A 15,489-nucleotide genomic window follows, 5' to 3' on the forward strand; every position below is an offset into this window, starting at 1 on the left:
AGATGAAATATCTCTAACCTTTCACAGGTTTTTCCAGTTGTTAGAATGGGAAAAAAAAAGTTCTTTTTTCTTCATGCCTGCATACAGTATTTCTTGGACAAACCAGGAAAGCCCTTCCATATTTTTACTATGGGATTAACCACTGATGAATTTCATACTGGAATTAAACAATTTTGCAATTCTGCTCATTGAGTACAGGCAAAACCTGGTTTACCTTTGAAAAATAATTTAGATGAAAAATGTCTAATCTGGCCAAGTAATGCATCTGACACCTTTGGAACATTTATTTTAAGTCTTTGTCCAAAAACCCTGTATCTTGCTTTTTCACTGCTCTCTACTGTTGCAGGCACACAGTTTGTGGTGATTGGGAGTGGGGCTGTGGCCAAGCCTCATCCCTGGTGGGCACAGCTGTGAGGAGCATTGACAGCAATGAGCCAGGGAGTGCCCAGGGGCACTGACCAAAAAGGGTACAGAGGGCACACAGGTGTAAGGTGTGTAAGATGAAGGGTATAAAAAGTAGTACTTTAGAACAATAAAGGGCTGCAGATGCTTGAAGTCTTCTTTAGTGTTGGCTGTGCTCTCACCATAGTCCCTACTCTCTACGTGTCTGCAAGCATCTTGGATTAACAACAAAACCTGTAAGAAAATAATGATTTGTTTGGCTTTGGGAGGTGCTGTGCTCATTCAAAATGGGTCCCTACTCCATTTTCTTGACTTGGTGATTTTATCAACTGGCAATTTCCAGTAGCATGACAGGCCATGTGTATTAGTTGAAAGGAAACACACCAGGAAAAGTGGGAGAATTTAAAAAGCAAAACTGGTTTGAGAAAAGTGACTGTATTCTCTTTGTCTTTTGTTAGTTCTGACTGTGGTTCTCAAAGGAAGGAAATGTCACCAGCATACGCTTCCAGAAATCTCAAAATCAACCAAAGGTAAGATTGATGGGCGTGTTTTTGTGTCCACTGCTTATCTCTAAATACAGTAATAATAGGCACAGAGAAACCTTTTTCAGCTGGAAGAGCCTCTGAGAACAAATATTTAATGTTTCAGTTTTTCTTTCAATTTTTATGTGAGCGTAGAAATCTCACCAAGAGCTTCAAAAATCATGGGGAATTCCCTCAGCAGTTTTACGCTATTCAATTTCTGAAATTGTGTTTTACAGCTCTGCTCAACCTAGAGATACCAATTTCCTATGAAATGCTTTTTCTTCTTTTTTTTTTTTTTTTTTTTTTTTTTTTTTTGGTAACAATTGGTTTGATCATGATTGGAACAGCAAACCATCAGGCTCTATCTCCACTGCTGTTACCCACCCTACATGGCCTCTTGGATCTTGGCCTCTGTGTCCATCTCACGGCACTTTTGCTCTACTGCAGATGCGTAACAGCTTCTGGTTTTGAGACAAGGTAGAAAAGAAATAACTTGCATGTATTTTGTGGTGGAAAGAAAGGAAATTTAATCATCTCTTTCAAAAAGCATGAGAAAAGAAAGTTACATGCACCTCATTGTCTCTTTTAGTGAATTTATTAATTTTTTTTTTAAGGTAGAAGCAAAGTTAAAAAGAAATTCTAGCCTACTTAAACACTTACACTGCTTCAAGGAGAGTTCAAGATATAGTGCAAGGTACAATTAACATTGGTCCTGGCAGTGGCTGCAAAGTCTATGCTTAAAATGAGTCACAGAAATGTAGCAAGTAGTTTTACTATTACTGTCAAAAATACACTTTATTATTAAAAAAAAAAAAGTAGACTTAATTTGTTCTAATTAAGACACCTGTTCAAGAGAGGAGCATGTAAAATAGCAGCAAAGCACTGATGAATTTTTGAATCATGTATTAGTTTTATTACCACCTGAAGCCCATATTTAACCTCCTGAGTACAGCAATCAGCATAGATGATGTAAGAGAGGACTTCTATATTAGTTGTGCATGAAACATTAATGCCTTCCAGGTTTTTTTTTTTTTTTTTTTTGTACAGAAGTAAATGAGGAAAAAAAAAAAAAGCAGAAATAAAGGATAGTATGGTAGACAACAAGGAATGAGGTGATAAAACTAGTGAGAACTGTAGTAGGATAAGGGATACAGCTGGTGAAAGTGTGGTCCCAAAGACTGACAAGAGAATGGGTGTGATTAATGAGCCAGCACTGCAATGCCAATAGTGCAGGTGACAGAACGTGGAGAAATGGGAGTTTCCAGGGCAGAACCTGAGGGCGGATGCGACCAGTGACCTCAGATAATGGGAAAGCTGGACAGGACAGAATGCACATCCAACCAATATGATTAATGCAACATTCTCCCTCTATTAGTGATGAGATGGAAGTTTATATACACTTCCATATAGTTTACAGTTTACAAGGCACTCTGATTGGCACGCTAACATTGTTTACCTTTACCTTAAGGTGGTCAGGCTTTTCACACTGCAGCTCTACCCCAATTCACACTCTGATAGCTCATTACTTCGTAGTTACCTTAACATAATTTCTAACTGCGCCACAACTAATTTCTTACTGCGTCAGAGGCCTCACAAGGCCCAAATCTGAGGCCTAGACTGGAGTAGCTCAATTCTCACTCCAGACATAAATCATGCCCTCTCTCTCTCAGAAATTCTGTAACAGGTGGATATCTAGATTGGCAAAAAACACGGTAGACTAAAGGATTTCATTGGAATTTCAAAATTGAAGGGCCTGCGCAAATCAGGAGAAACAGAAAAACCTTGTAATGGGACAGAAGCAAGTTGGGAAAGCGCGGCTGAAATGGACACTTCTGGATTCAGACTGCTTAGGGCAAGAATGGTAAAGTAGTTTTCAGGTACAAACTACACTAAAATTGTTATCAACTACAAGTTAAGGAGAATTAAAAGAGAAGGATAAAAATAGGTCTATAAATAAGTTATGATTGAATTGGAAACCCTGCACTAGAGGGCTGAGAAAAGGACTTTGAAATGGGGCTGCCCTGCTCTCTCTGCCAAGGCAGCACGTGAACAGGGATGGCTGGGAGCAGGATCAGCCTCTGTGGGAGATGGGGATTTGACAGCTCAAAGGTAGGAACAGAGTATTTTAGGACAAGAGGAAAATATTTTAGAGGCCATTATAAGAGCTGACTGAGGAAAAAATGGGCTGGCTGACAGTAGCAGAACTGGGAGGGCAGTGTGGAAATGGCAGAGAAACCTTTGAGGAGCCAAGGAGGGAATTTTGTGTTGCTGAAATACCTCAGCTTGTGCTGTGGTGGATGTGCCAGGACACAGTCAAGTGCCTGCCTTAGTTATGGGTTAAGAACAACAAATTAAGAGGATTAAGAAGGATGTTTGAGGACCCTTTGGGATTGCTCTGTTATGGTAGGGCTGAGTAGCTGAGGCTCTCTGGCATTACTGCTGGGAACAGAGAAATGATTAATAAGCCTAAGGCAGTGCCCATTGTATTAAGGCTCTTGAGTTCAAAACACCTTTGAAAAGATGTCAGCTACTCCAAAGCATTTAAATACTAGCAGTATCCTCAAGTTACAGGTAGAAAGTCATCTGGAGTTTATTTTAGGAACAACAGAAAAAGCCTTCAAGGCAAAGGGCTGTGTGTTCAAGAGGGTTATGAAATCACTGAAATGAAATTGGGAGTTATGAGTTAAAGTAATGCAGAAGAATCTCACCAGAAAAATAAGCTACAGTACAAAAAGTCAGGACAAGGTGATAATTAATTCATCACATTTATCTGGACATCAGTGTAGCCAAAAAAGAGAAAAAACCTTGTTGGTGACCCTTTTCCTTGTATGGAAAAGAAGAGAGGCCTGCAGGTGTTACTCATGGCCCCAAAATAAAATGCCTGTTTTCAACAAGGGAGATTATTGACCCTGAGAACAAAACCTGGTAGCAGATGAGATGGAAATACATTCAAGGTAGAAGAAAACCCAGAACAAATCGCAGCAGAGAAGGCAGGGAGTTTCTGCTGTGACTTGGTCATGTGTTGGAAAGCAGCTCTGAAGGAGGGCATTGAGCTCAGACTTGCAAGGGAGCGCCAGGATGTCAGCTGGGGTACGCTGGGAGGCTGAGTGTGGGGCTGCTCCTGGGCTAGTCTGACATAAAAGCTGCTGTCTCAAAGCACAGTGAACCCTCAGAGCAGAAGGGTGATGTGCTGGAGCAGTGGCACCAGACCAAAAACAATAAGCTTGCTGCTGGAGAGTTCAGTCATCCTAAAAGGCAGGTATGATAGCATAGGCTGATCCAATTGCCTAATACAACAGGGAACTCAGCTCAGTGAGCTCTTTGCTGAATATTTTTCTTTTGTAGCCAATAATGATATTCATTGCAGCTGTAAGATGCTACCGCTCTGACTTCATTATTCAGTGGCTTAAATGCTTTGACCTAAGTTTCTTGATCCTTGATCCTGTCCTGTCTAAAATGAAATCTCTACCCAGAAAACACCTTGAAGCAGCACTTCAGAGCTCTGTGACAACCAATGAGCCTTATCAGGTTAATGAATTAAAGCTGTAGCAGAATTTATTATCCAGAGCCTTGCAATCAGTGCTACAATGTAAAGTCAATTTTAGAAAACTTTCTGTGCTTCCAAAAGACACCTGCAGGATTTAAAGTTACTCTAGTTTCTCCTAATTTTTGTACACAAGGTGGTGGAAGACAACTGGAAGGGTTTCTCATGTTTCACACTTACTATTAGTGCATCTGCAGCCATTTGCAAAGTCCTGAAACTAGGCAGGCTGTTGAAAATGTTTATTGAATATGAGAAAACAAAACCATATAATTTGCCTCAGAGCCTAACCACTAGCGGGTTAAGTTGAATGCAGGTCTCTATGCTAACCTGTTTCTCTGAGTCTGTCATGTTTCTCTCTGCCGCTTGTGGTGGGAGGAGGTCTACAAATAAAGGATATTTGAAAACAAAACACAAGTTTTGGATAGGTCAGTCAAAACCAGCACACTTGCTGTAGAGCAGCCACTATGTGAGATTTGAGGTGGGATTTTTTTTTGGTTTTTCGTAGTATCTGCATATTTTCTTACCCCTGGAAAGTGTCTGTTCCTAGGTAAGCTTTCATGCACTTATTTCTGGAAATGACTATTTTTATTGTACTACTGTTGTTGTGCCTCAGCTATGGACCACACTGTATTGGAATTCAGTACTTCTGCCTAAATTCACGGACTCGGAAGTGAGACTGCAGTAGGATTGTGTAGGTGGCTGTGCTGAGGGGTTCTGCCTTTCCCAAGGACCAAGAGGTGCTGGCTGCACTCTTGTTGCTGCACACTCACTCAGCCCTTGCTTCTAAGCAGGACTTTGTTCAGTATGCATTGATTCCACACTAAGAATTGTCTGCCTTGTGCTTTTAGGCAGATATGGGTCTCCCAACTGGTGCTCCAGAGCTGATTCAGGAGATCTGAGTCTCCAAGGAATGGTAAATGTTCTCATACTTTTTTGTTCTGAAAACTTCTGAGACAACAGCTTCATCAGAAATAAAAGCTAATCACAACTGCTGTAAATGAGTTGATGAACTACCAGCTGAGTATTCCTAAGTATTTATTTGTTTGTATAACACTGTTGATCTCTCAGAAAAGCCACACCTTTGGATGAGATCAAATGCTCAAGGTGAAATCAGTAATTTGTGAGCATCTGAAAAGCATCAAGAACCAAAAATGCTCCTCTGCAGTATCAGAGGTTAAGTGCTCTGGCTGTGAGTGTCCCAGGAATGAAAATCTGTCCACATCTTAAACCAGAGAGAACATGAAGTATTAAATACAGACTTTTTAATTATCCATCTGTGAAATCTCACAAGCTGCTGCTGATTATTAACTCTCACACTTACTTGTGGGTGTTCATGGGGCTGCTAAATATATGTTGCACTGCTTTATTTATTTCAGAGAAAGGGAAGCAAAATGGATGGACTAGAAAAATAGAATAAAGATTCTTTAGGCAATTCTTTTTCTGTATCCCAGGAAAGAACTGAGAACTCATGGGTTCTGATCCAGATCAGCAGGGTGTTACAACACAGAAATAAAGCATTGTGTTTTGAATGAGAAATGTGTTGTATAAGTCAAATTAGAATTCTACACTGGATCACAACATTTTAAACCTTTTAATTTACGTTTGTAAGGTGATCCAGCTCAAGAGACATTTGACAACAACCAAAAAATAACCTTTGGGAACACATACTTCCTGTTAGCTTCTTAATAGACTTTTTTTCTTTCCAAAGCTGAAATAAATAAAAGATGGGAAAAAATCAATATGTAAACACGTGGAGAAATTTATTGGCTGAGAGTGCGGACAGAACTAATTTAGATAAGGCTATGCTTCTGCAGTAATCCAAGGTTTCAAAATAACCTCCTTTGCAAATGTTTGACCTTATGAGTAATCCACAGTTGATGAAGGTGTACCAGAAAAGTTTGCTTCACTTCTGGTACTTATTGATTAACTAAAAACGTAAAAATTATTTGTTTTAATCAAAATTTCTTGATTTGTTTTCATTTTTTTGTAGTTTTTTGGGTTTTTTTTTCTTTTTCTTTTTAATTTCACATTGAAATATTGTAATTGCCTAGGAGATTGCAGAATGTATCTTCTACACCTGGCTGCAGAGAGAGCTTTGAGAAAAGTGGAATTTGTTTTTCCATGTGCTCACAAGAAAAACATCATGAAACCATTCATTCTGCTGTCCTCAGGACTCCTGAAAAGCCTGAGATACCAGAATAAACTACTTCCCCTGTGCCAGTTATTAGCCAAAATGTTCTTCCTTGAACAAGTTACCAGTTTTTCGACCAGTATCCCATTTAGAGGTTTTCTTTGGAATTATGTAGAAGAAAGCATTTTTATCCCTATGGTTTCAACTTAACGAAAGTTAAGTAGTGAGGACCTTTTTTTGAGACAATTCATTTAAAAAACTTATAGTGTGATCCTTTATAAACAATTTTTCCATTTGAACATAGAGCTTTAGGCAGGGCCATACTTCAGCCAAAGGCAGGATAGATAAAACCTTCATAGTGGGACCTTAAAAAGATATGTGCCACAACTGTGCTAGAGCTGGGTGCTGTTGGACTCTGGGCTCATAATCTCCAGTCCTTTATGTCAGCCCAGCCTTTGGGGTTCTCAGCTGAAGCCTGGCTTTCCTGGGATCAATCTGCAATACAATAAATACAGCAATTCCTACTGGTCTGTCAGGGAGGAGCAACAGTGGGGATAAATACAGGAATTAGTTCTGTGATGGCTCTGAAAAGCGCTGTAGCTAATGGGAGCAGCTGGACTCCTGTTCTATCATGTGTATTCGACAATTGGGAATTGCAAGGTCTCTCTCTGCTCCTGCAGTTGTGCTGTCCATGCCTTGCTTGCACCTCCCAAACAGCCACGAGGCAGCTGCTGCTTTTTGCTCCTTTGTCAGCTGCACTTCTCATCAGCCTTGACAAGTGGCCAGGATTCTGCAGGTCACTGCCTTCCACGTGGTGTCCTTGCAGCTGCATGAGAGGATGAATAGGGAGGAGATCTACCTCTGCACACCCATGCATGGTGTTTGAAGGGGCAGTTCTTACATTCTGGGTGATCTGTGTTCAGTCCTGAGACAGGTAGCAGGGTGTTTTCACCATATGTTGCACCAACTTGGAGACACCAGGAAGGTGGCTGAATGAATAATACAGAATTAGCTAGGTTGGGAAAGACCTTTGAGATCATCTAGTCCAACCTATTCATGCCTTGGCAAAGAAGATGTGTGGAATTCCTCATTCCAGGCAGTGCACAGAGCCTGTGAATTGCCATTGTAAACATTCACAATGTATTCCAGCCATGCTCCTGAGCCTTCCAACTCCCACGGAATAAAGGAATTGCTCTTGTGGAGCTGATGAAGGAATTAGTATGAATGCATGCTGGTGGTTTGCAAGCTTTCAACAGCTCAACAAGGCCACTCCTTCTCCTTCTGTTTCCATGAGAGGTCAGGGAGTTAACCTATGAAGAAGACATCCTAATTGCTGCTTGTTCTCATGAAAAAATTGTATCTGACAATCCACCTGTTAAAATCTTTTCAGACTGGGGTAAAAAAGCAACAACAAAACCAGTCAAGGATTCCACAGAAATCATTACACTTTTCAAGACTTATTACAGATGCAGGGTATCAGACCCACAAAGATACTTGGTTCTGCAAGAAGTATAAGGACAAATAAGGTAAGAGTATTAGTAGGGCTTGCCCCATAGTCCAGCATCCCCAGGATTTTATTACTTATTTGTCTGAGTGGCTGTGCAAACTTCAGCATTTAAAATTCAAGTGAAAATTAGTAATATTTAATTGGTGTCTTTTTCTATACCATACTGGGCCTGTCACCACTGATTTTAAATAAATTGCTAGACTAGTAAAAATCTTAAATTTTCTCACATCCTCTGCTGCCTCATTATACAGACATTTCAGACAAGTATACCATGGGTTTGGGTTTTTTAAAGTCCTTTTATTTCCTCAGTAACAAATACTGGAGAGGGAGAGGCTCCTTGGCTGAACCTGTCAGCCCTGTATGGGGGAACATGAATCTTGACTTATCAGCAGTCATCAGATCTCTCAAAACTTAAGTTCTGGCTTGAGTAATGTACACATTATTTCAGACCACTGACTAGCAGTAGATTATCAGAAGAGGAGAGGAGCTTGAGATCTGTTTCCTTCACACATTGGCAATGAAAAAAATCACTTCTTTTTTATGTTCTTTCACACTTCTCAAAACAAAAATTCTCTCACAGATGTTTTGTTCGGAGCTCAGCTTGATGGGAGAAGACATAAGTGGGGAACACGTGAATCAGCATTTTCACATTCAGACTTGTTTACTGCCACATGCTGTGGAAAGTCTTGGTCAGAAGGTAAGGGGCTTTACCACCAGGCAGTGACAAAAACGTGACTCTGTGATTATTTTCCTCTGGTTCTAGTACTAGGAATTTCTGCAGTTTTCTTTTTACTCAGTGTGAGGAGAGACACTCCAGCAGGAGTGAAAGCAGCACTGGAAGGGTTCAATGAATTCAGCCCTCAGGTTTCCCTGGTGGACACTGGGCACTGGGAGGGAGGCTGGCTGCTGACAGGGAGCGTGAGGAGCACACCAATCCACTGCTTCCCTTGGAGATGGGGACTTGCAGCTCTCTCCCATAGCTGCCAGCCCAAAATGAACAATTCCCTAGAGCTATGCTGTCAGTATCAGTAATGGGAATGAAATAATTTCCTGCAGGAATGGGGAGAGCTCAGTTCACCATGGCAAACCCCATCTCAGGCATCCTTCAGCAGTAGAGCATTGCCCCAGGCATCACTGGATGTGGGAGCTCAGAAAAGTTCCCACAAATCCTTTTAGTATTATCAATCTTGTAATGGTCATAAATCCCAGCCTGGGATAGCTGTTAAGAATGCCAGACCCAGATGTTTGCTTGAATACTTCAACCCTGTTTAGAAAGGGAAAGGTTGCTGCTGATTTGAGGGCCCTTCTGTGCCTGGCCCCATGAAGAAATGTTTCTGAGGGGACACGGGATTCACCCCGGCCATTGACCTGAGGGGCTCTTTGTTGATGGAATTTTTTGGCATCCCATGCCAAAGTTGTAAAAAAAGCATCACTGCATATTACCCTGCTAATGTCAGCTATTGTTTGTACTACTTTAGGAAGCCTCTGTAATGGGAATAGAGCAGGGCTGTGGAGCCTGTGCACCACTTTCCTCCTGCCTTTTGGACAGCCATGGCTACCTCTGCCTGGGAGTCCACAGCAATTCTGTAAAGTGCCGCTCTGGGCTTTGGTTTCTTCCATTAAATCCCATTCCCAAATCCCACATTTGCTATATTTCATGAGGAGTTGGAAAAAGGAATTCAAACATAAAGAATGTAAACATCTCAGTGTGCGTAGTCAGGGCTGTTACACTCATTCTCTGTCATTTCCTAACTACAGTCCTGAGTCAGGGTCTTTCTGAGCTGATTGCATTCCTTAGGTTATTTCAAAGTGTTCCTTTGTCTTTTCCATCTCATATTGGAGATGCAAAATAATGGTCTCCCCTCTTAAGAAAATCCTCAATTTCTCATTCTTTATTGTATTCATGTTCCACTGAAGTGTCTTCAGACCAAAAAAGCAGAAATTTGCAGTGACAGTAGAACTGAAAACATTTATTTGAATCTATGTTATGTAATATTTTACTTCTGGGTTCCAAGATATGAGGAAATTGTTATTTTGGTTTTTTTTTTCATTGAAATCATAATTACTACATTGATCATCCCTCATTTTCAAATTCACCAATTTCCTGTAGGTAGATTCATTTTTATCATCAGTGTTTGGCCAGTTCAATCAACTCTTGCTGTAGGATATTTTTCTGTGCTTCTGTGTATTTGTTAGTAAGGAAAACAAAAAAACCTCAAAAGCACACATTCAGTAATCTATCAGAAATCTCAGGAGGCTGAAAAAGCCCCATATTTCTCTTTTTTGTTAGTTTAGAAATAGAATACCAGAATAGAGCAGCTTCTCCCCTCAATACAGTTTATTTAATAGGTTATCCTATTGCAAATAATTTAAATACATTGAAAATAAATATTAGATTTATATAAACAAGCAGGTTGAGTAACCTGAAGGGAGAGTAAGCTGAAATCTTATCACAGGCACAATTTAGACTTTGTTTTGGTTTACTTTAGCAGATATATATTTTTAAGTTATTCTATATTAGGGATTTCTTTGCACATAATTTAACATTAAAATATAAAATAAACAAGCAAGGTAATATCTTGTTTAAATATTCATAAGTGGCTGACTCTGCATCTGTGAGTACTTTCTGAGCTATGCTGTATCTATAAGGAGATGAAAAGCAATTTGTTATTAGTGCATATTCTTATAATCTAAATATCATCCCAGAGCAGGAAGTTTTGGCAACACAAAGTCTGTCTTGCACATTCTGCCAGGAAAAGATTTGTCAGGAGATATTTGCTTGTTCTCTGTTGTGTGTTCTTAACCTGATGAAAGGCATGGTGACGACCTTCCCATACCTAGAATTTCATGGTTTCAAGAAGTCATTGGGAGTCTCAAATGTCTTCTGGTGGTCACCATGTTTTCTAAAGGAAGTACATAAACAAAATCAGGAGAAACTCGTCTGTCTCTTTATCCCATTCCTGAAATGAAAATGGCAGCACATATGCTGCTTCAAGATCAGTAGAAAGTAATGATTATAGTGAATCATATTTTGTATTTCTGAAAAGAGAAAATAGCTGCATTTGGGTTGTTTTTTGTAAGGGGATATATTTTTTAACTTAGTAGCAAAACAACTCTCAAGGAGAATGTCTTATTTTTGAAGATGAAAAACTAAGGGCTGAGAAATATCTTATTTCCTCACTTCAGAGTGGAGAGACCTATCAGAAGAACTTGGAAAATTACAACATATTCAATGTTTGATCCATTCCGTTCTCAGCCTTAAAAAGAAATTATTAAAAATTCATTTTGAAGTTAGCTTTGCATGTATCCTGTAGATACAAGCCTGGTTGACAGAGTGGGTTCACATTTGTAGACATCTTTGTACATGTAAGAATAAATAAACAAGAGGGCTAAGAATAGATGAGAAAGTGCAAACCCGTTTGTCGGGCTTTGCTGACAAACTCTCAGGAGTGACATGTAATACATTGGACCTGATGCAAATTTATCATGGGGAGGTGGCTTTAAATATTTAATGTGGTGTTATGGGGCAGCTTTATCATGAGGGATTAACAGATAATGTAGTTTACTTTGCCTGTGTAGCTTCTTTAGATAAGTTACTTCTGAATTTTACTGCTTCAAATACTGCTAAGATGAAACCTAGAATAAGCCATAACCTCTGGTAGCTGGCTAATGATCCATTCTTATACCTTTACATGCTGCTTGCAGTGCTCTTGTGGAAATTGAAATGTCCGTGTTGATTGTTTTTTTAGCAGAAAATGGGTGGCAGAGGCTTGGTCACTCCTGAAAACATTTTGTCAGGGAAGGAATTCCCAGTCAGACACAGAAATCCTGCGCTCTGCCAGTGTGTTCACTGCAAAGTGAAACCACTCTGATAGTGCTGCACTTCTGAGGGGCTCCAGCAGTACAGAGAGCTGACTCAACATTGGTTTTCAGGACTTTATGTTCTCAGTTATTGGAAAAATGCCATAATTGGCAGACTTAGAAGGAGAAAAGCAATACTGACTTGAGAATGCTTTCAAGTAGCCCATTTATTTACTGTTCTTAAAAGACATTAAACTCCTTCATAAAATAAGAGAATGTGCCCCATCAGAAGCTTAAGATTATTCTATTACAAAACAGATTTTGGCCATAGTATTTTCACTTTTGTCTTTTTCCTGTGAGCTTTCTTCTGTGTAATGATGAGGATTAGTTGTGGGGGCAGAGGCTCCTCGTTCAGATCAGTGTGATGTAAAGTCAATGTCACTCAAAACCCAATGAAAAATGACTCAGGGTTGGTGGAGGATTGCCAGTCCCATCTGGTGGTGACACTTATTCCCTAAGTGAAGTCTTAGCTGACTGTATGTGATTTTATTTGGGATGTACCTTCTGCAATTGAGACAGAAATGACAGCATAGATGTGAGAGCATCTTCAAACCCTCTCTACATCTCAGCCACTTCTCTTCAGCACGTTTTTCTTTTTTCTTTTTTCCCTATTCATAAATTCAGATTTGGGTGTAGATAAGAACTGCAGGATGTATTCCTCCTGTGGTAGGCTGAGAACAGAACCACTGAAACAGTCCAGAATGCAGGGGTGAAACTGAATCACAGGAATTCACCTGGAAATTAAGCTAATATTTCACCCTTTAACTTGTAGGACCTTTCTGACACAGCAGCCCCATATTCTTTACCTTCCCTTCTTTTGCAGGCTGATGGGCTTGACTGTTTCAGAAAATAGGATGCAATTATAGCAGAAATTAGGGTGCAAGAATGGGCTGTGGCCTCACAGAGAGAATGCTGGTGAGCTTCTCGTGGTGCTGTGCCTGGGAGCTGAGGGTGCTTTTGCTGGAATATCAGCTAAGCATTGCTTCAAAAGGCAAAGATAGTCAGTGAGGAGGGAGGAAAAATAAAATTAAGTCTTATACGTGCCTAGGATTTAATATTTGTTTGAAAACCAGAAAAGATGACTCACGTCTAAAAGCCCTATTCCTGGACAGCAGTACTGGAAGGCAAAGCAAGAAAAGCATAAAAGCAATGAATGTTGATTGGCAAGTATTTGATATATGAGATTCTGGTTTTGTTGTCAAAATAACTTGATAGCTACAACAGCCACTGTTTCTCCATGGTTTAGGTTCAGCTCTCTGGAGGAAATATTTTAGGGAGAAAATGCCAAGGTGGTAGAAGTTTGAACAGATGAAGGATAAACAAATGAGGGGGGGACGACGACAGGAATGGGGGACTCAGGGTTGTTCAACATGTGCTGACAGAACTAACATGGCATGTGAAATCCACATTTCAGTACCTGTCCTGAAGCCTCTGGTTGCCATCAAGAATGTACCTAAGACCTAATTTTCATCTAGACAAGCAGTGAAGGCCTGCAGCTGTGATTTCTCTAACAGTTCATGCTACCATAGTACTCCACTGCATTATTCATGTTTTCCTGACGCATGAAACATTTGGCGTCAAGTCCAGAACATCTTTCAATTTAAAAAAAAAAAAAAAAGTTAGAATGAGAGGGAAAGAGAAAGGCCAGAAAAGGACATCAGTTCTTATTCAGAATTTCATTAGTTGTGTTGGTGTAACTGGCAGTATGACTAGGGATCTTGAATTCCTTCCAGAAATAAAACCAGAGCAGTTCCCTTTTTGCTTCTTCTTCTTCTGCCTCTATTTGGCTTCTTATTCTGCCTCTTTGTTGGCTTCTTAAGGTGTTGCTGAAGAAGTAAGGATGGTTTTCGGAGTGCCACTGGGTCTTTGGCTCCCAGCATCATCCTGACAGCATTGTTTTGTGCCATATTTCTATGTTCTCCAACTTACTGTCTTTGCACAACACCTTGGCACATTCTTTATTTTCCTTTCTTCCTGACAAATCTTCCAACTTCCCTTTCTCTGTAGGCTTCAAAAATCAACATTTCACATTGTAACCTATATGATACCTGTGCATGCCTGCCCTAACAACTGGGCTCTTGAATGATATTTAGCATTCATTTGATCATTTAGTTCTTCCCTGCTGATCAGCTGTCAAATAAAAATTCTCACTTCACCGTGTGTGTCTTTGGGTTGATGCAGATGTTTGAGCATTTTCAGGAAATGCTTCAGTGCATTGGTTTTATTGTCCATGACTTTTTTTTTTTTTTTTTTTTTTTTTTTTTTTTTTTGTGTTGAAAAATGCCATTCTGGGAGAGAGAGAGACCAAAACCTCCCAACTCTGCCCAGAACACCCCATGAAACATTGAGCAGTGCTAGTGGAGGTGTCCTCACATGAGTTCAGCCTTTCTGCTCATTCTAAATCTGAAGAGATCACTTTGACACAGGGCTTTAAGCAGTTTCCTGTGGTGGTTTCTCAGTCCTTGCTCTCTGGGGAGATTTTAAATAGAGGTGAGAATTTCTGTCAGCCGTAATTGTGTTTTGGAAGCTACAGCCGCTCCTTTTTTTAAGAAATTCTCTAATTTCTCTACAGTTTTCTTTCAGGAGTATCTCACTTTCTCCACTCCATCCTAGTGACTTGCATGAAAACTAATTACTAATAGTCTAATTAAGCCTTTTTTTTTATGTCCTGGCAAAAAATGAGATTTTTCTCAGTAACAGGAAGATCTTAGGAAAAAAAGTAAAAAAGAATCAGAGATATTTATTCGCTTTCTGAACTGTTCTGCTAAGGTCTGAACTGCCACCAGAGAAAGTAAAAGGAAGGTGGCCACGTTTTAGTAATGAATATTTTGTCATCTTTTTGGCATCAAAACTGGACTGTGAGGTTTGAGGTTTTTTGGTAATTCAACCCTTCCTCACTTTCTTCATTATCTTTTGTCAATTTATTGTCAAAGTACATTGTACTCCACCAGAATACGGTGCCTAGTTGTTGCTAAGTAGAAAAAAAAATAGAAAAATTTTGGGCCACTCTTCCTTCCTCTTTTCTTCCTTTCCTCTGTCTTGTTCTTTTCTACTTCATCTGCTTTGAATTTTATTTTTTTTAATCTTCGTTTTATTCCCAGGCTGAATTTTCCCAGGAAATTAGGGTGTGGCTCAATCTATGACCAATATTCTGAAGAGACATCTGTGTTGTAAGATTGGGAACTGTATTCTTTGCTCATGTTAACCCGTTTGTGGTAGTGCAGTGCTTTCAAATTTGCAGGAAAGACAGCCAAGTTTGTAACTTAGAGCAGTGATTTTAAGGATTAGCCCTTGTAGAATTCAAGTTGTTAATCAGGTGAAGTCCACAGATCACCTGTTTTATCTCTCTTGCATTTGAGTAATCTAACCCAGGTTGTCAAACTGTTCTGTGCATGTATGGACAAGGAAAGAGAAGGAATGAAACAAGATGCAAAGGGTTTCTGTGTGTCTCTTCTGTTGGAATTATGGTTGAAAACTTCCTCTCAATATTCTTGCAAGAACATTTTATCTCTAAAGCTGA

General features: G+C 39.8%; 1 long non-coding RNA gene across 1 annotated transcript in view; it reads left to right on the plus strand.

Annotated features, from left to right (window-relative positions):
* The first annotated feature begins 514 nt into the window (after positions 1-514).
* Positions 515-15,489, plus strand: part of LOC116808539 (uncharacterized) — a 262,272-nt gene continuing 247,297 nt past the window's right edge. The window contains exon 1 of the long non-coding RNA XR_012056681.1: positions 515-932. This is a non-coding gene — a long non-coding RNA (uncharacterized lncRNA). The remainder of the gene's footprint in view (positions 933-15,489) is intronic.

Source organism: Taeniopygia guttata, chromosome 6, assembly GCF_048771995.1.
Source record: "Taeniopygia guttata chromosome 6, bTaeGut7.mat, whole genome shotgun sequence".
Lineage (NCBI taxonomy): Eukaryota > Metazoa > Chordata > Aves > Passeriformes > Estrildidae > Taeniopygia > Taeniopygia guttata.